Source organism: Euprymna scolopes, unplaced genomic scaffold (assembly GCF_053919585.1).
Source record: "Euprymna scolopes isolate OS-2025 unplaced genomic scaffold, ASM5391958v1 sca7, whole genome shotgun sequence".
NCBI lineage: Eukaryota > Metazoa > Mollusca > Cephalopoda > Sepiida > Sepiolidae > Euprymna > Euprymna scolopes.
In genome coordinates, this window is record NW_027633768.1 from 333,916 (window position 1) to 359,078 (window position 25,163).

The 25,163-nt window shown below is 53.3% G+C and overlaps 18 non-coding genes and 3 pseudogenes across 18 annotated transcripts; all 21 read right to left on the reverse strand.

The window, feature by feature from the left end:
• Positions 1-6,467: 6,467 nt before the first annotated feature.
• LOC145275567 (U2 spliceosomal RNA) lies at positions 6,468-6,599 on the reverse strand (annotated as a pseudogene).
• Positions 6,600-6,956: 357 nt separating this feature from the next.
• Positions 6,957-7,157, reverse strand: LOC145275895 (U2 spliceosomal RNA). Its single transcript, XR_013867656.1, has one exon. It is a non-coding gene; the product is annotated as a U2 spliceosomal RNA (small nuclear RNA).
• A 357-nt stretch (positions 7,158-7,514) lies between these two features.
• LOC145275896 (U2 spliceosomal RNA) lies at positions 7,515-7,715 on the reverse strand. Its single transcript, XR_013867657.1, has one exon. It is a non-coding gene; the product is annotated as a U2 spliceosomal RNA (small nuclear RNA).
• A 357-nt stretch (positions 7,716-8,072) lies between these two features.
• Positions 8,073-8,273, reverse strand: LOC145275899 (U2 spliceosomal RNA). Its single transcript, XR_013867659.1, has one exon. It is a non-coding gene; the product is annotated as a U2 spliceosomal RNA (small nuclear RNA).
• Positions 8,274-8,630: 357 nt separating this feature from the next.
• Positions 8,631-8,831, reverse strand: LOC145275900 (U2 spliceosomal RNA). Its single transcript, XR_013867660.1, has one exon. It is a non-coding gene; the product is annotated as a U2 spliceosomal RNA (small nuclear RNA).
• A 357-nt stretch (positions 8,832-9,188) lies between these two features.
• Positions 9,189-9,389, reverse strand: LOC145275901 (U2 spliceosomal RNA). The gene has a single exon (XR_013867661.1). It is a non-coding gene; the product is annotated as a U2 spliceosomal RNA (small nuclear RNA).
• A 357-nt stretch (positions 9,390-9,746) lies between these two features.
• LOC145275902 (U2 spliceosomal RNA) lies at positions 9,747-9,947 on the reverse strand. The gene has a single exon (XR_013867662.1). It is a non-coding gene; the product is annotated as a U2 spliceosomal RNA (small nuclear RNA).
• Positions 9,948-10,304: 357 nt separating this feature from the next.
• Positions 10,305-10,505, reverse strand: LOC145275904 (U2 spliceosomal RNA). Its single transcript, XR_013867663.1, has one exon. It is a non-coding gene; the product is annotated as a U2 spliceosomal RNA (small nuclear RNA).
• A 357-nt stretch (positions 10,506-10,862) lies between these two features.
• Positions 10,863-11,063, reverse strand: LOC145275906 (U2 spliceosomal RNA). The gene has a single exon (XR_013867665.1). It is a non-coding gene; the product is annotated as a U2 spliceosomal RNA (small nuclear RNA).
• Positions 11,064-11,420: 357 nt separating this feature from the next.
• On the reverse strand, positions 11,421-11,621 carry LOC145275907 (U2 spliceosomal RNA). Its single transcript, XR_013867666.1, has one exon. It is a non-coding gene; the product is annotated as a U2 spliceosomal RNA (small nuclear RNA).
• A 357-nt stretch (positions 11,622-11,978) lies between these two features.
• On the reverse strand, positions 11,979-12,179 carry LOC145275908 (U2 spliceosomal RNA). The gene has a single exon (XR_013867667.1). It is a non-coding gene; the product is annotated as a U2 spliceosomal RNA (small nuclear RNA).
• A 357-nt stretch (positions 12,180-12,536) lies between these two features.
• LOC145275910 (U2 spliceosomal RNA) lies at positions 12,537-12,737 on the reverse strand. Its single transcript, XR_013867668.1, has one exon. It is a non-coding gene; the product is annotated as a U2 spliceosomal RNA (small nuclear RNA).
• A 357-nt stretch (positions 12,738-13,094) lies between these two features.
• Positions 13,095-13,295, reverse strand: LOC145275911 (U2 spliceosomal RNA). The gene has a single exon (XR_013867669.1). It is a non-coding gene; the product is annotated as a U2 spliceosomal RNA (small nuclear RNA).
• Positions 13,296-13,652: 357 nt separating this feature from the next.
• LOC145275913 (U2 spliceosomal RNA) lies at positions 13,653-13,853 on the reverse strand. The gene has a single exon (XR_013867671.1). It is a non-coding gene; the product is annotated as a U2 spliceosomal RNA (small nuclear RNA).
• A 357-nt stretch (positions 13,854-14,210) lies between these two features.
• On the reverse strand, positions 14,211-14,411 carry LOC145275914 (U2 spliceosomal RNA). The gene has a single exon (XR_013867672.1). It is a non-coding gene; the product is annotated as a U2 spliceosomal RNA (small nuclear RNA).
• A 357-nt stretch (positions 14,412-14,768) lies between these two features.
• LOC145275525 (U2 spliceosomal RNA) lies at positions 14,769-14,976 on the reverse strand (annotated as a pseudogene).
• Positions 14,977-22,379: 7,403 nt separating this feature from the next.
• On the reverse strand, positions 22,380-22,603 carry LOC145275537 (U2 spliceosomal RNA; annotated as a pseudogene).
• Positions 22,604-22,960: 357 nt separating this feature from the next.
• Positions 22,961-23,161, reverse strand: LOC145275915 (U2 spliceosomal RNA). The gene has a single exon (XR_013867673.1). It is a non-coding gene; the product is annotated as a U2 spliceosomal RNA (small nuclear RNA).
• Positions 23,162-23,518: 357 nt separating this feature from the next.
• Positions 23,519-23,719, reverse strand: LOC145275916 (U2 spliceosomal RNA). The gene has a single exon (XR_013867674.1). It is a non-coding gene; the product is annotated as a U2 spliceosomal RNA (small nuclear RNA).
• Positions 23,720-24,076: 357 nt separating this feature from the next.
• On the reverse strand, positions 24,077-24,277 carry LOC145275917 (U2 spliceosomal RNA). The gene has a single exon (XR_013867675.1). It is a non-coding gene; the product is annotated as a U2 spliceosomal RNA (small nuclear RNA).
• Positions 24,278-24,634: 357 nt separating this feature from the next.
• Positions 24,635-24,835, reverse strand: LOC145275918 (U2 spliceosomal RNA). The gene has a single exon (XR_013867676.1). It is a non-coding gene; the product is annotated as a U2 spliceosomal RNA (small nuclear RNA).
• Positions 24,836-25,163: the final 328 nt, after the last annotated feature.

The following is a 25,163-nucleotide window of genomic DNA, read 5'->3' on the forward strand; positions in this document are numbered from 1 at the left end:
GTTCGAGGACACTGGTCCCCGGCAATGCTCTAAGTGCGGTCCGGCATTCGGCAAAGAACTTGTGCTCCCCCCTCGGTTTACGACGACCTTCTACCGAGGGGTCAGGTTCGAGATTGGGAAACGAGTTCTCAACCACGGGGACCCATGGAGCGTTCTCCTCTAGCGAACGGCTCAGGAAAGCCAATCTCTCAGCGTTTTTATGACACTTGAGACTGGGCTGACCTAGGCCTCCCTCACTCGGACTTTGGACACAGACCTCTCTGCACACATAGTGCTTACCCTCGTCCCACAGCAGTGAGTCGAGGCACTCTTGTAAGCGGGTTAGGCGTTGTGCAGGGAGAGGAAGTACAGACAAACGGTAAAGGATGAGCGGAAAGACGTATGTGGCACACGCCTCCGCCCGACCCTTCAAGGACAATTTCCTTCGAATCCAAGTCTTGACCGACGATTTGACCTTGCCATATACTTCCGACCAGTTTTTCTCCAGCTGAAGTCCCGGTCCAAACCAGACACCGAGAATACGGACCGGTCCATCGGTCCAGCTGAAGATGCCTGGAAGCGAGTTTACCCCGGTCCAGGCCCCCAACCGCAGGCCGACAGACTTGCTGCGGTTGAAGACGGCCCCTGTGACTTTTTCGTATCGAGCGAGCGCCTCGACCACCGCTTGAACGTCCGTGGGGCAAGACACGAACACGGTGACGTCATCGGCGAACGCGGAAACCCTGGCTCGTGTGCCTCCAGGGAGAGCTATTCCGCGCAGGACTGGTGTAGCCGCCTCGTCCCTTAACTTGCGAAGGAGGGGTTCCAACGCCAGGACATACAAAAGAGGCGACAGCGGACAACCCTGACGCACCGACCGGGAGACGGCGAAAGACTCCGACAGCTTACCGTTGATCTGCACCGCTACCGCCGGCCTATCATACAGGACAAAGATCCACTTGCGGAAGTCCGGATTAAATCCGGCAGCTTCTAAAACAGATCCCAGGAACCGATGGTCGACCCTATCGAACGCCTTGGACTGATCCAAACTGATCAGCGCGGCTTCCGTGTCGTCTTCTGTTCCCTCTATGATCGAGCGAATCAAATGAAGATTGTCTTGAATCGATCTCCCCTTCACAGCATAAGTCTGGTCGGGTTCGATCAAGTCAGCGATGACAACCTGCAAACGATTCGCAAGAATCTTTGCCAAAATCTTTAACTCTGTGTTTAGCAGAGTTAAGGGCCTAAAGTCATCAAAGTTTTCCACCCCACCATGCCGTTGACCTTTCCTCAGCAATGTGATCACTCCCTTGGTCACCTGTCCAGGGATGGATCCCTGGGCAAACCAATGGTTGAACATATCCTTCAGAATAGGGACCAACATGGGCGACAGCCTCAAGTAAAATTCGTAGGGCAAACCATCAAGCCCCGGGGACTTGTTGTAGCCGACCTGCTTCAACGCAGTAATGACCTCATGTTCCGTAACAAGACCATCACAGCTAGCCGCTCGAGCCGCCGAGAGGCGGGGCGAGTCAGCCAAATAGCTGCCAAACTCTTCGACCCTGAGTCCGGGTAGTTGGGTGAAGCGCTCCGATAGATGCTTCCGAAACCCCCCGCAAATCTCCCGCGTCGATACCAGAGCGTGTCCTTCCAGGTTATACACTTTCCGAATGTACCCGTCCGAACCGCGTCTTAGAGCAGCCTTACGCTCAACAGCGTCAACATTAACAGCTTCGTTAGAGACTTTCATTAACCTAGCCCTAACTACCTGACCTTCATACCGCTCGCTAGCCAAGCGGCCGAGGTCCTGTTTAGCTAGTGCTACCTCTAGGGGGTCCCCCCCCTCCACCGCCCGGGTCAGCTTATCCTCTATACGCTTCTTTGCCTTGGCCTTATCTAGCGCGAGGCGTTGGCTGTATTGGACAGAGAAGCGTCTAATTTTGGCCTTAAGGCTAACCCACCACTTACTCCCTGTAACCGCCCCCACTAAAGCCCGCTGAATTAATTCGGTAACCTTCGACCGGTAGTCCTCCAGCTCCAACAAGGTGCTGTTGAACTTCCAGTATCCGGCTAGTTTGGGCCTAGCACTTAAGTTCAAACGGGCCATAACGAGTTTATGGTCCGAGTGTCCTAGCAAGTGGAACGTGGGGCACGATAGAAAGTCTACGTCGCCTCTTCTAATTAACATCCGATCCAAGTAAGTACTCGGATGGGAAGGCACTACGGAATGCCACGTCCACATCTCCCGCCCCGGGTAATCCAGACGAAATCTGTCGACGAGGTCGCACGAAGCCATCAGGTCAGACAGACTGTTGTCATACCACACCGACCCGCTAGCCCCCCCGACCTTATCTATATTGGGATCAAGGATTGCATTCCAATCACCCATTAACACTAACCGTTCCGGATCCACTAAGTAGCCCTCCAACCGTCGAAAAAAGGATACCCTCTCTCCATGAGAATTAGGAGCATAAACAGCGACAATCCGAAAAACACTGCAATTAATGGCAACATCAACAACGACCGCCCGCCCGTCCTCGCCTGCGTGAACAACATTCACCGACGCTGACAGGGTGCGATTCACTAGCAAGGAGATTCCACGACTATAAGTATTGCCATATGCTGAGTAGACATCGTAATCGTTTACCAGCACCTGACAATCCTCGTCACAAACAAAGTGGGTCTCCTGGATAGCGGCAATATCTACCTTAAGGGACACCAAGTCTCTAACAACGCGCGAGGCCTTGCTTCGACACCTGATGCCCCTCACATTAAAAGTGGCCAAGTTCAAAGACATGTTCACTTACCTTAAGCAGTGTCACAAACGGGTCTGAAATCCTCGGGGGTGAGGACGCAGCAGGCATGGCCGAGACTGCCCGTGAGCAGTTCGGATGAAAATATTCCGTCTCGGGAGGCGCCTCCTACATCCAATGGGAAGGTTAACTTAAGTGCCCTGTAAAATGAGGGGTGCACAAAAACGGGGATCCTTCCTTCACACCTTAGAGAAAGTTTATGAAGAGATGGGTGTTCGAGGTCTACCAGTTTGACTTCTTCAAAAGCCGTCTTGGCAGCCTCCAGCATGTTCCATAGTCCTTTGGTTCTGCCGTCCCTGTCTGCTCTCACAAAGGTGGTCAGCATTGGGGCATCCGCGAAGTGCAGAGGGTTTGTGATGTCTTTCCCCTCTACTGCCTCCATTTGTTTTAGCTTCTGAAGTTGGGCCTTAGGTTTGCCTTTCAAATCGGTGTTGGTTTGCGTAGGGCCAACTTCACATATTTTGCTTCCTGGCAGGAACGGAAGCTTTTTCGTGCGTTCCGTCCTGACAGGTATGCTCTCCTTCTGGTCCGCTTTGTCTTCAGGAGCCGCGGAAGAAAGGGGGGTTTGTGGAGAAGCGTTTAGAGGGGCTACGGCTTGTTCCGCCTGCGTGTCGTTGGTGATGTTGTTCCCCTCCTCCGGTGGAGCCATTTCGTTGTTGGTAACATCCCCCGTTGGAGTGGTTTCCCTCTTTCTTTTGTTCCTCCTTCTCCCCTTTCTCTTTACTCCTGTTTCCTCGGGCTCCCTGACAATCTCCTCCGAGCCCGCTTCCTCCTCCGATTCTGTTGGGGAGAAAGGAAGCTTCCTTTTACTGGAAGTCACCGTCTCCATTTTTTCCGGGGACGGTTCTTGACCTCCGTTATCCGTAGACCTGGAGTCTGCCTGTTCTGTGTTTTTGCTTTCGTTGTCTGTGTTTGTGGTGTTTTTACTTGTGGTGATTGTGGTGTTCTTGTTTGAGTTGTCTGTGTTTGTGGTGTTTTCATTTGTGGTGATTGTGGTGTTCTTGTTTGAGTTGTCTGTGTTTGTGGTGTTTTTATTTGTGGTGATTGTGGTGTTCTTGTTTGAGTTGTCTGTGTTTGTGGTGTTTTTATTGGTGGTGATTGTGGTGTTCTTGTTTGAGTTGTCTGTGTTTGTGGTGTTTTTATTTGTGGTGATTGTGGTGTTCTTGTTTGAGTTGTCTGTGTTTGTGGTGTTTTTACTTGTGGTGATTGTGGTGTTCTTGTTTGAGTTGTCTGTGTTTGTGGTGTTTTTACTTGTGGTGATTGTGGTGTTCTTGTTTGAGTTGTCTGTGTTTGTGGTGTCTTTGTTTGTGGTGACCGGTGTGTTTTTGTTTGTGTTGACTGCAATGTTTTTTAAATTGTTTGTATTGTCCTTAGTGGGTTTTGCATTGTCTTCGCTGATGTTGTTGGTGTTGATGTTCTGAGGTCTGCTGTTTGTCTGTTGTTGTCCTGGTCGGTTTTTTCGGACGACCTTGCTCCAGCCGTCGTCGTTCCCTTGGTTCGCCGGAGCAGATGTGGTTGACTTGGTCTCTGCCGGCTTGGTTGGTGCCTTAGCCGCTGGTCTTGTGGGACAGTCCTTGGACATATGTCCTTGCTTTTGACAATGCCAGCAATGTGGCTTCCTCCCCTCTACTATCACCGACATTGTCCATTCTCGGTACTTAAGCACCGCCGGAATTTTGTTGAATCCGCTCCTGTCGACTCTCATGACCAGCTTATAATCTCCCGTCATGAGGTTCCGCGGGCCTCTAACCGGACACACCGACTCTACCTCTCCATACTGGCTGAGCACCGCACCAAGTTGACGCGAGCCCAAGTAACAGGGCACACCCAGTATCGACACCGTTGTCCTCCTTCTTCCCTGATACTCCGGCTTCATGGAGAGGTGTTTCCACGTCAGGTTGTTCCTGGAAAGTCTCTCAGCATCCTCCTTATCGGGCAGCAGGACTTCCCACTTGGCGTAGCTACAACGACATATGTAGCTCGCCGGCACATTTAGGTCCTGGAGCAGCTGCGCCATAGTTTCCTTCGGCACTCCTGTCAGGCTTCTGCTACGGGTGTCGGTCGTGATGAAGGACAAGACCCGCTGCTCCAGTTCCTCCACAGCTCCAGGAAGAGGCAGAATTACATTTCCATCAGTGTACTGCTTGAATGTAGATTCAAACAGCTCCCTGTATTCCTGTGGAGACAGTTGTTTTTGTGGGCCCCAGGCTTGGGTTGCCTCCTGGTTGCTATTCTTGTTGTTGTTGGGGCACTCCTTGGTGGGTGGCACCTTAACCTTAGCGGCTGTTGTTGTTGTTGCCCCATCTTTGGGTTCCACCGTTAAAACCTTGGGGGAGCCTTTGGCAGGAGGTAAGGCAGGCCATTCCTCTCCTGCCTCTTGAGTTGTCTCCCCTTCCGCTGGCGTCTCTTTTGTGGTCCGAGGTTTGTTCCCGGTTGAGCCGGCAGATTTTCCTTTTGCCGCCTCTACCCTAGGTGGGTCAGCTTTCGGCGGGCTGTTGCCTGCGACAGTTGCTGGATCCTTCCAACTTGGAGGGGGCCCCAGGAGTCTTTCTAGAGATGCTAGCGTCTCTTTGATTCGCTCGGCATCTCTATTGGTTGCCCCGTCCGCCTCGGGTACATCCCCCTTCTTTGGCTTATCAGAAGCGGGGAGGAGTGGGACATTTGGTGTCCCCTCCTTCTTGGTTTTCATGGCTGGTTCCTCCTCCGGAATCCTCTCTAACGACTGGGCACCTGGAGTCTCTTGAGGATCTGCCATTGCTGGGGTTTGGTCGGCTCCGCTTTTGGGGGTGCTGACCTCTTGGGGAGCATGGGGTGGGTTTGGTGACCCCAGTTGCTCAGCTACATCTAGGGGAGCAGCGGGCTGCTTCTCTCCCCTCTCATCGTCATTTGTAGCCTTTTTGGCACATTTTGCTCCCCTCGGAGGGGAACCCTCCTGGGGAGTGGCGCTTTCTTTTGCCCCTTTTTTGGACGGCATCTCGTGGTCTACTAAAATTTCGCTGACCCCGTGACGTCGAACAAAGTGTAGCGTGGGTGGGGAGAAAAGAAAAAAGGAGGGACGGGGGGGAAGGAAGAACTAAGGGGGGGGGGGGGTTTAGAAGGGGCGGGCTCTTGAAGAAAATAGAGTTTCGGCCTCCCCTCACGGGGATGCCTGGTTAGCAGCTCGAATCCCCCCGCGAGGGGGGAGAGCAGAGAAGGAAGACGCAGTGGGTGCTAGCGGAACAGGGCGCCGCGTCGCAATTAAGAGCGAGAGGGGATAGGCATCTCCGCCCACTGAGGGGAGCCGAGACGAAGCACCCACCCTACCCCACGTCCCCCTGCCCACTTAGCTACCCAAACAGAAGCGATAAAGGGAACCCTGTCTGCTCAATCCTCTGGGAGAGCAGCGAAAGGATAGACAAAGTTTTGGCCTGGCAGGTCAGAGTGCTGCTCAGGCAATTAAGGGTGGAGAAATTAGACCATCTCGGTCTCGAGAGGTGAGACCAAAACGAAGAAAAAACAATAACAAAAAACAAAAAACCAACAAAAGCAGGTCACAACTACCAGCTTAGTGGTGCTGGTCCCGAAATTCCAGTCTCCCAAAAGAGGGGATCGGTTTTCGGGTCCTAGCTCCCACAAATGTGGAGTCGGTCCTTCAGGTCCTGACTCCCCAAAGGAGGGGGTCTGGTCCTTGCAAACGAAGGTTAGTAAATGAACACCTTAAACCTAGCCCGAGAGCCCGGTGGTGGATCCCTTCTAAGAGCAGAAGCTTTGTATGCTGAAGAACAGATACTACACTTTGATCTTAGCCAGAAGAGGCCGAGAAGCGATAAAGGGGCTCCCTCCGGGGCCGGGGTCGTCAGTGGACCGGTCCGGGCGGCAAAGGTTGCGGGCAGAGCGACAACGACCCCCCTACCCCCGGCCCCTCTCTACTAGTGGAAGCGTCGATCGCAGGCAGCGGCCAAGGAGGGCCGCCCGCCCGCCTCCGTCATCCAGCTAATGAGACCAACGAACGGTCCATCCAGCCGAGCGGACCGAACCGAAAGCGAACGAAAGCAAAGCCAGCAACAACTAAGTAAAGGGAAGTAAGGACCAACAAAGTCGTTTAGTTTAGTAGTAAGATCAAAGTAGTAGTCAGTCTGTTTTTGGGATTGCGTTTTCTGACTCTTTCCCGAGCGAGCTGGGGTCAGAATCGGGGCTGTTAACTCCTGGAGGCAGTGCAATACCAGGCCAACCCGTGGAGAAGGGGGAGCAAGCTCCTAACCCTTGACCGAGTTCCAAAAATCAGTTTAATATCGTGATCCCTCCATGCGAGGGACCTATCAGATATTAAGCTGATAAGAACAGATACTACACTTTGATCTTAGCCAGAAGAGGCCGAGAAGCGATAAAGGGGCTCCCTCCGGGGCCGGGGTCGTCAGTGGACCGGTCCGGGCGGCAAAGGTTGCGGGCAGAGCGACAACGACCCCCCTACCCCCGGCCCCTCTCTACTAGTGGAAGCGTCGATCGCAGGCAGCGGCCAAGGAGGGCCGCCCGCCCGCCTCCGTCATCCAGCTAATGAGACCAACGAACGGTCCATCCAGCCGAGCGGACCGAACCGAAAGCGAACGAAAGCAAAGCCAGCAACAACTAAGTAAAGGGAAGTAAGGACCAACAAAGTCGTTTAGTTTAGTAGTAAGATCAAAGTAGTAGTCAGTCTGTTTTTGGGATTGCGTTTTCTGACTCTTTCCCGAGCGAGCTGGGGTCAGAATCGGGGCTGTTAACTCCTGGAGGCAGTGCAATACCAGGCCAACCCGTGGAGAAGGGGGAGCAAGCTCCTAACCCTTGACCGAGTTCCAAAAATCAGTTTAATATCGTGATCCCTCCATGCGAGGGACCTATCAGATATTAAGCTGATAAGAACAGATACTACACTTTGATCTTAGCCAGAAGAGGCCGAGAAGCGATAAAGGGGCTCCCTCCGGGGCCGGGGTCGTCAGTGGACCGGTCCGGGCGGCAAAGGTTGCGGGCAGAGCGACAACGACCCCCCTACCCCCGGCCCCTCTCTACTAGTGGAAGCGTCGATCGCAGGCAGCGGCCAAGGAGGGCCGCCCGCCCGCCTCCGTCATCCAGCTAATGAGACCAACGAACGGTCCATCCAGCCGAGCGGACCGAACCGAAAGCGAACGAAAGCAAAGCCAGCAACAACTAAGTAAAGGGAAGTAAGGACCAACAAAGTCGTTTAGTTTAGTAGTAAGATCAAAGTAGTAGTCAGTCTGTTTTTGGGATTGCGTTTTCTGACTCTTTCCCGAGCGAGCTGGGGTCAGAATCGGGGCTGTTAACTCCTGGAGGCAGTGCAATACCAGGCCAACCCGTGGAGAAGGGGGAGCAAGCTCCTAACCCTTGACCGAGTTCCAAAAATCAGTTTAATATCGTGATCCCTCCATGCGAGGGACCTATCAGATATTAAGCTGATAAGAACAGATACTACACTTTGATCTTAGCCAGAAGAGGCCGAGAAGCGATAAAGGGGCTCCCTCCGGGGCCGGGGTCGTCAGTGGACCGGTCCGGGCGGCAAAGGTTGCGGGCAGAGCGACAACGACCCCCCTACCCCCGGCCCCTCTCTACTAGTGGAAGCGTCGATCGCAGGCAGCGGCCAAGGAGGGCCGCCCGCCCGCCTCCGTCATCCAGCTAATGAGACCAACGAACGGTCCATCCAGCCGAGCGGACCGAACCGAAAGCGAACGAAAGCAAAGCCAGCAACAACTAAGTAAAGGGAAGTAAGGACCAACAAAGTCGTTTAGTTTAGTAGTAAGATCAAAGTAGTAGTCAGTCTGTTTTTGGGATTGCGTTTTCTGACTCTTTCCCGAGCGAGCTGGGGTCAGAATCGGGGCTGTTAACTCCTGGAGGCAGTGCAATACCAGGCCAACCCGTGGAGAAGGGGGAGCAAGCTCCTAACCCTTGACCGAGTTCCAAAAATCAGTTTAATATCGTGATCCCTCCATGCGAGGGACCTATCAGATATTAAGCTGATAAGAACAGATACTACACTTTGATCTTAGCCAGAAGAGGCCGAGAAGCGATAAAGGGGCTCCCTCCGGGGCCGGGGTCGTCAGTGGACCGGTCCGGGCGGCAAAGGTTGCGGGCAGAGCGACAACGACCCCCCTACCCCCGGCCCCTCTCTACTAGTGGAAGCGTCGATCGCAGGCAGCGGCCAAGGAGGGCCGCCCGCCCGCCTCCGTCATCCAGCTAATGAGACCAACGAACGGTCCATCCAGCCGAGCGGACCGAACCGAAAGCGAACGAAAGCAAAGCCAGCAACAACTAAGTAAAGGGAAGTAAGGACCAACAAAGTCGTTTAGTTTAGTAGTAAGATCAAAGTAGTAGTCAGTCTGTTTTTGGGATTGCGTTTTCTGACTCTTTCCCGAGCGAGCTGGGGTCAGAATCGGGGCTGTTAACTCCTGGAGGCAGTGCAATACCAGGCCAACCCGTGGAGAAGGGGGAGCAAGCTCCTAACCCTTGACCGAGTTCCAAAAATCAGTTTAATATCGTGATCCCTCCATGCGAGGGACCTATCAGATATTAAGCTGATAAGAACAGATACTACACTTTGATCTTAGCCAGAAGAGGCCGAGAAGCGATAAAGGGGCTCCCTCCGGGGCCGGGGTCGTCAGTGGACCGGTCCGGGCGGCAAAGGTTGCGGGCAGAGCGACAACGACCCCCCTACCCCCGGCCCCTCTCTACTAGTGGAAGCGTCGATCGCAGGCAGCGGCCAAGGAGGGCCGCCCGCCCGCCTCCGTCATCCAGCTAATGAGACCAACGAACGGTCCATCCAGCCGAGCGGACCGAACCGAAAGCGAACGAAAGCAAAGCCAGCAACAACTAAGTAAAGGGAAGTAAGGACCAACAAAGTCGTTTAGTTTAGTAGTAAGATCAAAGTAGTAGTCAGTCTGTTTTTGGGATTGCGTTTTCTGACTCTTTCCCGAGCGAGCTGGGGTCAGAATCGGGGCTGTTAACTCCTGGAGGCAGTGCAATACCAGGCCAACCCGTGGAGAAGGGGGAGCAAGCTCCTAACCCTTGACCGAGTTCCAAAAATCAGTTTAATATCGTGATCCCTCCATGCGAGGGACCTATCAGATATTAAGCTGATAAGAACAGATACTACACTTTGATCTTAGCCAGAAGAGGCCGAGAAGCGATAAAGGGGCTCCCTCCGGGGCCGGGGTCGTCAGTGGACCGGTCCGGGCGGCAAAGGTTGCGGGCAGAGCGACAACGACCCCCCTACCCCCGGCCCCTCTCTACTAGTGGAAGCGTCGATCGCAGGCAGCGGCCAAGGAGGGCCGCCCGCCCGCCTCCGTCATCCAGCTAATGAGACCAACGAACGGTCCATCCAGCCGAGCGGACCGAACCGAAAGCGAACGAAAGCAAAGCCAGCAACAACTAAGTAAAGGGAAGTAAGGACCAACAAAGTCGTTTAGTTTAGTAGTAAGATCAAAGTAGTAGTCAGTCTGTTTTTGGGATTGCGTTTTCTGACTCTTTCCCGAGCGAGCTGGGGTCAGAATCGGGGCTGTTAACTCCTGGAGGCAGTGCAATACCAGGCCAACCCGTGGAGAAGGGGGAGCAAGCTCCTAACCCTTGACCGAGTTCCAAAAATCAGTTTAATATCGTGATCCCTCCATGCGAGGGACCTATCAGATATTAAGCTGATAAGAACAGATACTACACTTTGATCTTAGCCAGAAGAGGCCGAGAAGCGATAAAGGGGCTCCCTCCGGGGCCGGGGTCGTCAGTGGACCGGTCCGGGCGGCAAAGGTTGCGGGCAGAGCGACAACGACCCCCCTACCCCCGGCCCCTCTCTACTAGTGGAAGCGTCGATCGCAGGCAGCGGCCAAGGAGGGCCGCCCGCCCGCCTCCGTCATCCAGCTAATGAGACCAACGAACGGTCCATCCAGCCGAGCGGACCGAACCGAAAGCGAACGAAAGCAAAGCCAGCAACAACTAAGTAAAGGGAAGTAAGGACCAACAAAGTCGTTTAGTTTAGTAGTAAGATCAAAGTAGTAGTCAGTCTGTTTTTGGGATTGCGTTTTCTGACTCTTTCCCGAGCGAGCTGGGGTCAGAATCGGGGCTGTTAACTCCTGGAGGCAGTGCAATACCAGGCCAACCCGTGGAGAAGGGGGAGCAAGCTCCTAACCCTTGACCGAGTTCCAAAAATCAGTTTAATATCGTGATCCCTCCATGCGAGGGACCTATCAGATATTAAGCTGATAAGAACAGATACTACACTTTGATCTTAGCCAGAAGAGGCCGAGAAGCGATAAAGGGGCTCCCTCCGGGGCCGGGGTCGTCAGTGGACCGGTCCGGGCGGCAAAGGTTGCGGGCAGAGCGACAACGACCCCCCTACCCCCGGCCCCTCTCTACTAGTGGAAGCGTCGATCGCAGGCAGCGGCCAAGGAGGGCCGCCCGCCCGCCTCCGTCATCCAGCTAATGAGACCAACGAACGGTCCATCCAGCCGAGCGGACCGAACCGAAAGCGAACGAAAGCAAAGCCAGCAACAACTAAGTAAAGGGAAGTAAGGACCAACAAAGTCGTTTAGTTTAGTAGTAAGATCAAAGTAGTAGTCAGTCTGTTTTTGGGATTGCGTTTTCTGACTCTTTCCCGAGCGAGCTGGGGTCAGAATCGGGGCTGTTAACTCCTGGAGGCAGTGCAATACCAGGCCAACCCGTGGAGAAGGGGGAGCAAGCTCCTAACCCTTGACCGAGTTCCAAAAATCAGTTTAATATCGTGATCCCTCCATGCGAGGGACCTATCAGATATTAAGCTGATAAGAACAGATACTACACTTTGATCTTAGCCAGAAGAGGCCGAGAAGCGATAAAGGGGCTCCCTCCGGGGCCGGGGTCGTCAGTGGACCGGTCCGGGCGGCAAAGGTTGCGGGCAGAGCGACAACGACCCCCCTACCCCCGGCCCCTCTCTACTAGTGGAAGCGTCGATCGCAGGCAGCGGCCAAGGAGGGCCGCCCGCCCGCCTCCGTCATCCAGCTAATGAGACCAACGAACGGTCCATCCAGCCGAGCGGACCGAACCGAAAGCGAACGAAAGCAAAGCCAGCAACAACTAAGTAAAGGGAAGTAAGGACCAACAAAGTCGTTTAGTTTAGTAGTAAGATCAAAGTAGTAGTCAGTCTGTTTTTGGGATTGCGTTTTCTGACTCTTTCCCGAGCGAGCTGGGGTCAGAATCGGGGCTGTTAACTCCTGGAGGCAGTGCAATACCAGGCCAACCCGTGGAGAAGGGGGAGCAAGCTCCTAACCCTTGACCGAGTTCCAAAAATCAGTTTAATATCGTGATCCCTCCATGCGAGGGACCTATCAGATATTAAGCTGATAAGAACAGATACTACACTTTGATCTTAGCCAGAAGAGGCCGAGAAGCGATAAAGGGGCTCCCTCCGGGGCCGGGGTCGTCAGTGGACCGGTCCGGGCGGCAAAGGTTGCGGGCAGAGCGACAACGACCCCCCTACCCCCGGCCCCTCTCTACTAGTGGAAGCGTCGATCGCAGGCAGCGGCCAAGGAGGGCCGCCCGCCCGCCTCCGTCATCCAGCTAATGAGACCAACGAACGGTCCATCCAGCCGAGCGGACCGAACCGAAAGCGAACGAAAGCAAAGCCAGCAACAACTAAGTAAAGGGAAGTAAGGACCAACAAAGTCGTTTAGTTTAGTAGTAAGATCAAAGTAGTAGTCAGTCTGTTTTTGGGATTGCGTTTTCTGACTCTTTCCCGAGCGAGCTGGGGTCAGAATCGGGGCTGTTAACTCCTGGAGGCAGTGCAATACCAGGCCAACCCGTGGAGAAGGGGGAGCAAGCTCCTAACCCTTGACCGAGTTCCAAAAATCAGTTTAATATCGTGATCCCTCCATGCGAGGGACCTATCAGATATTAAGCTGATAAGAACAGATACTACACTTTGATCTTAGCCAGAAGAGGCCGAGAAGCGATAAAGGGGCTCCCTCCGGGGCCGGGGTCGTCAGTGGACCGGTCCGGGCGGCAAAGGTTGCGGGCAGAGCGACAACGACCCCCCTACCCCCGGCCCCTCTCTACTAGTGGAAGCGTCGATCGCAGGCAGCGGCCAAGGAGGGCCGCCCGCCCGCCTCCGTCATCCAGCTAATGAGACCAACGAACGGTCCATCCAGCCGAGCGGACCGAACCGAAAGCGAACGAAAGCAAAGCCAGCAACAACTAAGTAAAGGGAAGTAAGGACCAACAAAGTCGTTTAGTTTAGTAGTAAGATCAAAGTAGTAGTCAGTCTGTTTTTGGGATTGCGTTTTCTGACTCTTTCCCGAGCGAGCTGGGGTCAGAATCGGGGCTGTTAACTCCTGGAGGCAGTGCAATACCAGGCCAACCCGTGGAGAAGGGGGAGCAAGCTCCTAACCCTTGACCGAGTTCCAAAAATCAGTTTAATATCGTGATCCCTCCATGCGAGGGACCTATCAGATATTAAGCTGATAAGAACAGATACTACACTTTGATCTTAGCCAGAAGAGGCCGAGAAGCGATAAAGGGGCTCCCTCCGGGGCCGGGGTCGTCAGTGGACCGGTCCGGGCGGCAAAGGTTGCGGGCAGAGCGACAACGACCCCCCTACCCCCGGCCCCTCTCTACTAGTGGAAGCGTCGATCGCAGGCAGCGGCCAAGGAGGGCCGCCCGCCCGCCTCCGTCATCCAGCTAATGAGACCAACGAACGGTCCATCCAGCCGAGCGGACCGAACCGAAAGCGAACGAAAGCAAAGCCAGCAACAACTAAGTAAAGGGAAGTAAGGACCAACAAAGTCGTTTAGTTTAGTAGTAAGATCAAAGTAGTAGTCAGTCTGTTTTTGGGATTGCGTTTTCTGACTCTTTCCCGAGCGAGCTGGGGTCAGAATCGGGGCTGTTAACTCCTGGAGGCAGTGCAATACCAGGCCAACCCGTGGAGAAGGGGGAGCAAGCTCCTAACCCTTGACCGAGTTCCAAAAATCAGTTTAATATCGTGATCCCTCCATGCGAGGGACCTATCAGATATTAAGCTGATAAGAACAGATACTACACTTTGATCTTAGCCAGAAGAGGCCGAGAAGCGATAAAGGGGCTCCCTCCGGGGCCGGGGTCGTCAGTGGACCGGTCCGGGCGGCAAAGGTTGCGGGCAGAGCGACAACGACCCCCCTACCCCCGGCCCCTCTCTACTAGTGGAAGCGTCGATCGCAGGCAGCGGCCAAGGAGGGCCGCCCGCCCGCCTCCGTCATCCAGCTAATGAGACCAACGAACGGTCCATCCAGCCGAGCGGACCGAACCGAAAGCGAACGAAAGCAAAGCCAGCAACAACTAAGTAAAGGGAAGTAAGGACCAACAAAGTCGTTTAGTTTAGTAGTAAGATCAAAGTAGTAGTCAGTCTGTTTTTGGGATTGCGTTTTCTGACTCTTTCCCGAGCGAGCTGGGGTCAGAATCGGGGCTGTTAACTCCTGGAGGCAGTGCAATACCAGGCCAACCCGTGGAGAAGGGGGAGCAAGCTCCTAACCCTTGACCGAGTTCCAAAAATCAGTTTAATATCGTGATCCCTCCATGCGAGGGACCTATCAGATATTAAGCTGATAAGAACAGATACTACACTTTGATCTTAGCCAGAAGAGGCCGAGAAGCGATAAAGGGGCTCCCTCCGGGGCCGGGGTCGTCAGTGGACCGGTCCGGGCGGCAAAGGTTGCGGGCAGAGCGACAACGACCCCCCTACCCCCGGCCCCTCTCTACTAGTGGAAGCGTCGATCGCAGGCAGCGGCCAAGGAGGGCCGCCCGCCCGCCTCCGTCATCCAGCTAATGAGACCAACGAACGGTCCATCCAGCCGAGCGGACCGAACCGAAAGCGAACGAAAGCAAAGCCAGCAACAACTAAGTAAAGGGAAGTAAGGACCAACAAAGTCGTTTAGTTTAGTAGTAAGATCAAAGTAGTAGTCAGTCTGTTTTTGGGATTGCGTTTTCTGACTCTTTCCCGAGCGAGCTGGGGTCAGAATCGGGGCTGTTAACTCCTGGAGGCAGTGCAATACCAGGCCAACCCGTGGAGAAGGGGGAGCAAGCTCCTAACCCTTGACCGAGTTCCAAAAATCAGTTTAATATCGTGATCCCTCCATGCGAGGGACCTATCAGATATTAAGCTGATAAGAACAGATACTACACTTTGATCTTATTTATATATTTTATTTCCGGTAAAAAGTACATATTATCTTTATAAAAAATACATTTTACAAAAACCATGCAATAATTACTAAAAACAAAATTAGGCACAAGGCCCTATAAGAAATTGGGAGGGGGAGGGTACAGGGTCTTTGTGACTATTTAACATTATTAACAATGCAGACTTTGGAGTCTTACTCTTGACTGGCAACATTTACCAAAATACCTCATGCACTCTGTGGATCCTAATCTAGCTAATAACCCCAGCGTTCAGTGTAAAAATAACATATTTACAATTTGCAACAAAAAACTTGTCTGTGTGTTGTGTGTGCATTTTTTTTTTTTTTTTTTTTTTTTTTTTTTTTTTTTTTTTTTTTTTTTTTTTTTTTTTTTTTTAAAATATAAACAAAAACAAAATGGTGTGTGAGTGCATTTGTTAAAAGTTCAAAAAAGTTCAAATTCATTAAAGTTATGTACAGTTTGTAATCAATTAATATATATAAGCACGTGGAGTGGGGCAAGCTAGTAAAAGAGTTCAATTTAAACATAAAAAATAAAGCCTACTTGGTTTGTTAGTATTGACCCCCCTACTAATCTAACGTCTAGACCCCCCACTGTTTTCCGGGAAACCGAAAACAAGCAGGGTGATCCCTATATGGGGTTGGGGTGAAGCCTTAATAGGAGAAAAGAAAAACAACGGAAGGAGGGGTTGATTGGTGACCTCTGAGTACTGGGGGAAAGACCAGGATTACATCCAAAACAAAAAGCAGGTAACGGGGGAGCGGGTGGACTCAGAGGTTCTCTAGCACCGAAAATAATAACAGGGGCGGGATCTCGTTTATACCACCAGTCAAGAGTCTCTTTACTTGATTATGCTAGACTAGGCGGGATGGGTTCCGAAGGACCCAGCACCGCCCGTGCCATGCCTAAGGAGGGAACACGTACTGGAACTTGGCTCCTCGACGGATGCACAGACTAGTGTTGTGCACCCACCTCTTATTAAACTCCGCTCGAGGCAACCTCTTCCAATCGCATCTGATCTTTACTTTAAGCAGATGTTTAAAGTAAACGATCAGATCCCGATCTGGAACAGATATCCCTTCGCGGACCAACTTGAGGCGCGTGATCCATATCACCATGCGCGCCACTGCTAGGATCGCCAGGAAAACCATTCTTTCCTCCCTGGGGAACGGCGGCTCCATGTTGTAAACAAAAAATCCTTCGTCGAGTTCGAGCGGGCACTCGGCATCGATGCGGGCCGTTACCCCTTCGACGTATTCCAATAGGGCCTGGATCCGGCTGCAACTAAAAAACGCATGCCCGAGGGTCTCGAGCTTGTGTTCGTCGCAGCGCGGGCACCAGGCACTTGTATGTTGTTTGTACTTGCTGAATTCGTCGAAGAGGGGCAGTGCTTTTCGGACCAGTCGCCAGGTCAGGGAAAATTCAGAGTTTGTCAAAAAATCCCGACCCGGCGCCCAACTCCATTGAGAGCGGATAACCTCCATCGACCAACCTAACCGCCTACAAAGAGGATCCTTCGCGGTACCCACCACTAACTCCCGATAAAGGCTCTTTCTAGGCTGTTCGAGGACACTGGTCCCCGGCAATGCTCTAAGTGCGGTCCGGCATTCGGCAAAGAACTTGTGCTCCCCCCTCGGTTTACGACGACCTTCTACCGAGGGGTCAGGTTTGAGATTGGGAAACGAGTTCTCAACCACAGGGACCCATGGAGCGTTCTCCTCTAGCGAACGGCTCAGGAAAGCCAATCTCTCAGCGCTTCTATGACACTTGAGACTGGGCTGACCTAGGCCTCCCTCACTCGGACTTTGGACACAGACCTCTCTGCACACATAGTGCTTACCCTCGTCCCACAGCAGTGAGTCGAGGCACTCTTGTAAGCGGGTTAGGCGTTGTGCAGGGAGAGGAAGTACAGACAAACGGTAAAGGATGAGCGGAAAGACGTATGTGGCACACGCCTCCGCCCGACCCTTCAAGGACAATTTCCTTCGAATCCAAGTCTTGACCGACGATTTGACCTTGCCATATACTTCCGACCAGTTTTTCTCCAGCTGAAGTCCCGGTCCAAACCAGACACCGAGAATACGGACCGGTCCATCGGTCCAGCTGAAGATGCCTGGAAGCGAGTTTACCCCGGTCCAGGCCCCCAACCGCAGGCCGACAGACTTGCTGCGGTTGAAGACGGCCCCTGTGACTTTTTCGTATCGAGCGAGCGCCTCGACCACCGCTTGAACGTCCGTGGGGCAAGACACGAACACGGTGACGTCATCGGCGAACGCGGAAACCCTGGCTCGTGTGCCTCCAGGGAGAGCTATTCCGCGCAGGACTGGTGTAGCCGCCTCGTCCCTTAACTTGCGAAGGAGGGGTTCCAACGCCAGGACGTACAAAAGAGGCGACAGCGGACAACCCTGACGCACCGACCGGGAGACGGCGAAAGACTCCGACAGCTTACCGTTGATCTGCACCGCTACCGCCGGCCTATCATACAGGACAAAGATCCACTTGCGGAAGTCCGGATTAAATCCGGCAGCCTCTAAAACAGATCCCAGGAACCGATGGTCGACCCTATCGAACGCCTTGGACTGATCCAAACTGATCAGCGCGGCTTCCGTGTCGTCTTCTGTTCCCTCTATGATCGAGCGAATCAAATGAAGATTGTCTTGAATCGATCTCCCCTTCACAGCATAAGTCTGGTCGGGTTCGATCAAGTCAGCGATGACAACCTGCAAACGATTCGCAAGAATCTTTGCCAAAATCTTTAACTCTGTGTTTAGCAGAGTCAAGGGCCTAAAGTCATCAAAGTTTTCCACCCCACCATGCCGTTGACCTTTCCTCAGCAATGTGATCACTCCCTTGGTCACCTGTCCAGGGATGGATCCCTGGGCAAACCAATGGTTGAACATATCCTTCAGAATAGGGACCAACATGGGCGACAGCCTCAAGTAAAATTCGTAGGGCAAACCATCAAGCCCCGGGGACTTGTTGTAGCCGACCTGCTTCAACGCAGTAATGACCTCATGTTCCGTAACAAGACCATCACAGCTAGCCGCTCGAGCCGCCGAGAGGCGGGGCGAGTCAGCCAAATAGCTGCCAAACTCATCGACCCTGAGTCCGGGTAGTTGGGTGAAGCGCTCCGATAGATGCTTCCGAAACCCCCCGCAAATCTCCCGCGTCGATACCAGAGCGTGTCCTTCCAGGTTATACACTTTCCGAATGTACCCGTCCGAACCGCGTCTTAGAGCAGCCTTACGCTCAACAGCGTCAACATTAACAGCTTCGTTAGAGACTTTCATTAACCTAGCCCTAACTACCTGACCTTCATACCGCTCGCTAGCCAAGCGGCCGAGGTCCTGTTTAGCTAGTGCTACCTCTAGGGGGTCCCCCCCCTCCACCGCCCGGGTCAGCTTATCCTCTATACGCTTCTTTGCCTTGGCCTTATCTAGCGCGAGGCGTTGGCTGTATTGGACAGAGAAGCGTCTAATTTTGGCCTTAAGGCTAACCCACCACTTACTCCCTGTAACCGCCCCCACTAAAGCCCGCTGAATTAATTCGGTAACCTTCGACCGGTAGTCCTCCAGCTCCAACAAGGTGCTGTTGAACTTCCAGTATCCGGCTAGTTTGGGCCTAGCACTTAAGTTCAAACGGGCCATAACGAGTTTATGGTCCGAGTGTCCTAGCAAGTGGAACGTGGGGCACGATAGAAAGTCTACGTCGCCTCTTCTAACTAACATCCGATCCAAGTAAGTACTCGGATGGGAAGGCACTACGGAATGCCACGTCCACATCTCCCGCCCCGGGTAATCCAGACGAAATCTGTCGACGAGGTCGCACGAAGCCATCAGGTCAGACAGACTGTTGTCATACCACACCGACCCGCTAGCCCCCCCGACCTTATCTATATTGGGATCAAGGATTGCATTCCAATCACCCATTAACACTAACCGTTCCGGATCCACTAAGTAGCCCTCCAACCGTCGAAAAAAGGATACCCTCTCTCCATGAGAATTAGGAGCATAAACAGCGACAATCCGAAAAACACTGCAATTAATGGCAACATCAACAACGACCGCCCGCCCGTCCTCGCCTGCGTGAACAACATTCACCGACGCTGACAGGGTGCGATTCACTAGCAAGGAGATTCCACGACTATAAGTATTGCCATATGCTGAGTAGACATCGTAATCGTTTACCAGCACCTGACAATCCTCGTCACAAACAAAGTGGGTCTCCTGGATAGCGGCAATATCTACCTTAAGGGACACCAAGTCTCTAACAACGCGCGAGGCCTTGCTTCGACACCTGATGCCCCTCACATTAAAAGTGGCCAAGTTCAAAGACATGTTCACTTACCTTAGGCAGTGTCACAGACGGGTCTGAAATCCTCGGCAGTAAGGACGTGGCAGGCCTGGCCGAGGCTCCCGGTAAGTAGATCAGTCGAGGGTACTCCATCCTTGGCCACGCCTCCCACGTCCAGCGGGAAGGTTAGCTTGAGTGCCCTGTAAAAGGAGGGGTGTATGTACAGGGGGATTCTACCCTCACATTTAACTAGTAAGTTCTTTAGCGAAGGATGCTCCTCATCCACCAACTGCTGGCCAGGGATAGCAACCTTCGCTTCGTTGATCATTGCCCAAAGGGCTTCAGTTCGGGAATCCTTGTTGGCCCTGATAAACGTGGTCAACAAGGGAACGTCCTTGAAGTTGGTCGGGTCAGCAACATTATCGCCTCCGACGTGGGAAAAGTTTTTTAACTGGTTATACCGGACCTTTTGTTGACCCTTAAGGTCCGGAATTGGTAGATGCGAATCCAATTCGCAGATCCTGTCCCCCGGCAGGAAAGGGAGTTTCTTAGTCCTCTCTGTTCTGACGGGTTTAGGCTTGCTCAGTTTTGCGGAGGGAGGGGGGTTTGGTGTAATGGTGTTATTAGAGGAGGGGTTTGGCTTTGGCGTCTCCTGAGGAGTCGATTGCTCGCTGGTAATCTCCTCTGCCTGTGCCGCTTCCCTCTTCCTTTTGCTACTTTTCCTCCCCTTCCTCCTTGCTGGCTTATCCGCAGTATTGTCCCCCTCCTCTCGTTCTGACAACACTGCTTCTTCCTCCTCCGATTCAGTCGGAGACGCTGGTAGCTTCCTCTTGGCGGAGGAGGTTTGTATTTCCATCTCCTCTGCCTTAGAGGACTTTTCTGGGTGGCTCGCGATTTTTGCCGGGGTGTTTTTGTCTGTTGTGTGTTTGTTGTTTGTTTTGTTGTCTGTGTTTGCAGTGTTGGTGTCGGTGTTTGTAGTGCTTTTGTTTTCTATGGTGTTGGTGTCTGTAATCTTTTTGTTTGTGTTGTTTGTGCCAGGGGTGTTTTTTCTTGTGGTGTCTGTGTTGTGTTTGTTGATGTTGCTATTCGATGTGCTTGGCTTGTTGAAGTGTTCTTTTTGATTGTCGTTAACTGTTTTTGCTGATCTGTTTCTGCGGACCACTTTGCTCCACCCCTCTTCTTCATCGTGGCTCGCTGGTACTGCTGTTGTTGCTGGTAGTTGAGGGGGCTGTTGCTTCGGTGGTCCTACTGCTGGTCTTTTAGGGCAATCCTTTGCCATGTGGCCTTGCTTTAGGCAGTGCCAACAATGTGGTCGTCTTCCTTCCACGATGACTGAAAGCGTCCAGTCTCCGTATTTCAGGACTGCGGGGATTTTTTCGAAGCTGTCCAGATCCACACTCATAGACAGCTTGTAGTTCCCTGTCATAAGGTTGCGTGGACCTTTCACTGGCCAGATGGCCTCCACGTCCCCGTACTGGCTTAGAACGGCGCCTAGTTGTTTAGCTCCCAGATAGCAGGGGACTCCCAACACTGACACCGTTGTCCTTCTTTTCCCTTGGTATTCCGGCTTGAGTGCCAAGTGCTTCCAGGTGATGTTGGATCTGGACAGCCTTTCCGCTTCTCCCTTGTCAGGCAGCAGCAACTCCCACTTGGCATAGCTCCTCCGGACTATATAACTTGCAGGGACCTTTAAATCCTGGAGGAGCTGCGTCATTGTCTCCTGGCCAACCCCAGTGAGACTTCTACTTCTGGTGTCCGCCGTAATGAACGAGATGACGCGATGTTGAAGCTCCTCCACTGCTCCCGGAAGGGGTTTTATAATGTTCCCTTCCGTGTAGTCCTTGAAGGTTGTTTCGAACAGGTCCCTGTAATCTTGCGGAGAGAGTTGTTTTTGCTGTGGGCCCCAAGCCTTCTTTTCCTCACCTTGGGAACCGCTCTCTCCGTTCTTTGCTTGACAAATCCCTTCCTCCTTCCCAGGTGTGGGATTTCCGTCCTTGTGGAGGACCTTACTGGCGTTCAGGGCTGGCCATTCCTCCGTTACTTTGGTGGCCGTGTTGGTTTTGCCCTTCTTGGGTGGTTGCTTGCTTGGGCTCACTCCTGGACTTGAAGGTGTCTCCCCTCCATGGGATGCACCCCCACTGAAAGATGTTGAAGGAGTGGCTGGGGGTGGTGTTCCCTTTTTCGGGTCCCCGGTGTTGCAGGGCGGGGTGTTGCTAGATTCCTCAAAGAGAGCTTTGATAGACGTGATTGTATCGTCTATCTGTTGTTCTTCTGCTGTTGGGGAGCTGCCCTTTAGGGGATCGGAGGAGACCTTCCCGGGTATCTCTTGGCTGATTTCTGAGCCTTGGAAAGTGACTGGCCCAGAATCCTCAGCCTTTACTGCCTTTTCAGCATTGGCCGCGCGTAGATTGGTGGCGCTGCCCTCGTGGGGAGTCTTTGTGGAGGCTCCTGCCTTGTTGTCTGGGGTCGCCGCGGGCTGCGGCCCTACCCCGCCCATTTCTTCCAAGGTCGCCGCGGGCTGCGGCCCTACCTTGCTGCATGACATCACGGCTGGTTTCTCTTCTTCGGCAGCCCGGGGCAGAGATTTTACTCCCTTATCCGGGGATTCTTCAGGGGGAGAGATGCTCCGCATTTGGGGTGGTGATCCCCGCCTGCTCGGCATCGTGGGGGGAGTGTTGGTCGCTGATGCAGACCAGGCCTGGGAGGGAGGAAAAAAAAAAAATAAAATAGTACGTGGGACAAATGGGATGGAGGGGGTGGCCAGGGGCGAAGAGAGAAAGAGGTTTGACCTCCCCTTGCGGGGAAGTCGGGTTAGTCAGCTCGATCCCCCCTTGCGGGGGGAGAGCAGAGAAGTGAGACGCAGTGGTGGCTAGCGGGTCAGAGTGCCGCGTCGCAATTAAGAGGAGAGAGGGAAAGGCATCTTTGCCCAGAGAGAAGGCAAAAACGAAGAGGTATTAACCCCAAAACCCTTCCCACAAACAACCCCAACAGGAAGCGACAAAGAGACCCGGTCTGCTCGATCCAACGGGAGAGCAGCGAAGGAAGACAAAAGACTAGCGGGTCAGAGTGCCGCTAGTTAATTAAGAGGGAGAAGTAGACATTCCTCCCAGAGAGAGGGAGAAAAGAAGAACTTAAAACTACTTAAAACTACTTAATACTAAAAACCTTAGACTAACAACAAGGTCCTGGCTCCCCAAAGGAGGGGGTCTGGTCCTTGTGGACAAGTAAATGCCTTAACCTGGCTAAAGAGCCCGGTGGCAGATCCCTTCTCAGACAATTGGAAAAGAGCAAAAGTTTCGTAAGCTGAAGAACAGATACTACACTTTGATCTTAGCCAGAAGAGGCCGAGAAGCGATAAAGGGGCTCCCTCCGGGGCCGGGGTCGTCAGTGGACCGGTCCGGGCGGCAAAGGTTGCGGGCAGAGCGACAACGACCCCCCTACCCCCGGCCCCTCTCTACTAGTGGAAGCGTCGATCGCAGGCAGCGGCCAAGGAGGGCCGCCCGCCCGCCTCCGTCATCCAGCTAATGAGACCAACGAACGGTCCATCCAGCCGAGCGGACCGAACCGAAAGCGAACGAAAGCAAAGCCAGCAACAACTAAGTAAAGGGAAGTAAGGACCAACAAAGTCGTTTAGTTTAGTAGTAAGATCAAAGTAGTAGTCAGTCTGTTTTTGGGATTGCGTTTTCTGACTCTTTCCCGAGCGAGCTGGGGTCAGAATCGGGGCTGTTAACTCCTGGAGGCAGTGCAATACCAGGCCAACCCGTGGAGAAGGGGGAGCAAGCTCCTAACCCTTGACCGAGTTCCAAAAATCAGTTTAATATCGTGATCCCTCCATGCGAGGGACCTATCAGATATTAAGCTGATAAGAACAGATACTACACTTTGATCTTAGCCAGAAGAGGCCGAGAAGCGATAAAGGGGCTCCCTCCGGGGCCGGGGTCGTCAGTGGACCGGTCCGGGCGGCAAAGGTTGCGGGCAGAGCGACAACGACCCCCCTACCCCCGGCCCCTCTCTACTAGTGGAAGCGTCGATCGCAGGCAGCGGCCAAGGAGGGCCGCCCGCCCGCCTCCGTCATCCAGCTAATGAGACCAACGAACGGTCCATCCAGCCGAGCGGACCGAACCGAAAGCGAACGAAAGCAAAGCCAGCAACAACTAAGTAAAGGGAAGTAAGGACCAACAAAGTCGTTTAGTTTAGTAGTAAGATCAAAGTAGTAGTCAGTCTGTTTTTGGGATTGCGTTTTCTGACTCTTTCCCGAGCGAGCTGGGGTCAGAATCGGGGCTGTTAACTCCTGGAGGCAGTGCAATACCAGGCCAACCCGTGGAGAAGGGGGAGCAAGCTCCTAACCCTTGACCGAGTTCCAAAAATCAGTTTAATATCGTGATCCCTCCATGCGAGGGACCTATCAGATATTAAGCTGATAAGAACAGATACTACACTTTGATCTTAGCCAGAAGAGGCCGAGAAGCGATAAAGGGGCTCCCTCCGGGGCCGGGGTCGTCAGTGGACCGGTCCGGGCGGCAAAGGTTGCGGGCAGAGCGACAACGACCCCCCTACCCCCGGCCCCTCTCTACTAGTGGAAGCGTCGATCGCAGGCAGCGGCCAAGGAGGGCCGCCCGCCCGCCTCCGTCATCCAGCTAATGAGACCAACGAACGGTCCATCCAGCCGAGCGGACCGAACCGAAAGCGAACGAAAGCAAAGCCAGCAACAACTAAGTAAAGGGAAGTAAGGACCAACAAAGTCGTTTAGTTTAGTAGTAAGATCAAAGTAGTAGTCAGTCTGTTTTTGGGATTGCGTTTTCTGACTCTTTCCCGAGCGAGCTGGGGTCAGAATCGGGGCTGTTAACTCCTGGAGGCAGTGCAATACCAGGCCAACCCGTGGAGAAGGGGGAGCAAGCTCCTAACCCTTGACCGAGTTCCAAAAATCAGTTTAATATCGTGATCCCTCCATGCGAGGGACCTATCAGATATTAAGCTGATAAGAACAGATACTACACTTTGATCTTAGCCAGAAGAGGCCGAGAAGCGATAAAGGGGCTCCCTCCGGGGCCGGGGTCGTCAGTGGACCGGTCCGGGCGGCAAAGGTTGCGGGCAGAGCGACAACGACCCCCCTACCCCCGGCCCCTCTCTACTAGTGGAAGCGTCGATCGCAGGCAGCGGCCAAGGAGGGCCGCCCGCCCGCCTCCGTCATCCAGCTAATGAGACCAACGAACGGTCCATCCAGCCGAGCGGACCGAACCGAAAGCGAACGAAAGCAAAGCCAGCAACAACTAAGTAAAGGGAAGTAAGGACCAACAAAGTCGTTTAGTTTAGTAGTAAGATCAAAGTAGTAGTCAGTCTGTTTTTGGGATTGCGTTTTCTGACTCTTTCCCGAGCGAGCTGGGGTCAGAATCGGGGCTGTTAACTCCTGGAGGCAGTGCAATACCAGGCCAACCCGTGGAGAAGGGGGAGCAAGCTCCTAACCCTTGACCGAGTTCCAAAAATCAGTTTAATATCGTGATCCCTCCATGCGAGGGACCTATCAGATATTAAGCTGATAAGAACAGATACTACACTTTGATCTTAGCCAGAAGAGGCCGAGAAGCGATAAAGGGGCTCCCTCCGGGGCCGGGGTCGTCAGTGGACCGGTCCGGGCGGCAAAGGTTGCGGGCAGAGCGACAACGACCCCCCTACCCCCGGCCCCTCTCTACTAGTGGAAGCGTCGATCGCAGGCAGCGGCCAAGGAGGGCCGCCCGCCCGCCTCCGTCATCCAGCTAATGAGACCAACGAACGGTCCATCCAGCCGAGCGGACCGAACCGAAAGCGAACGAAAGCAAAGCCAGCAACAACTAAGTAAAGGGAAGTAAGGACCAACAAAGTCGTTTAGTTTAGTAGTAAGATCAAAGTAGTAGTCAGTCTGTTTTTGGGATTGCGTTT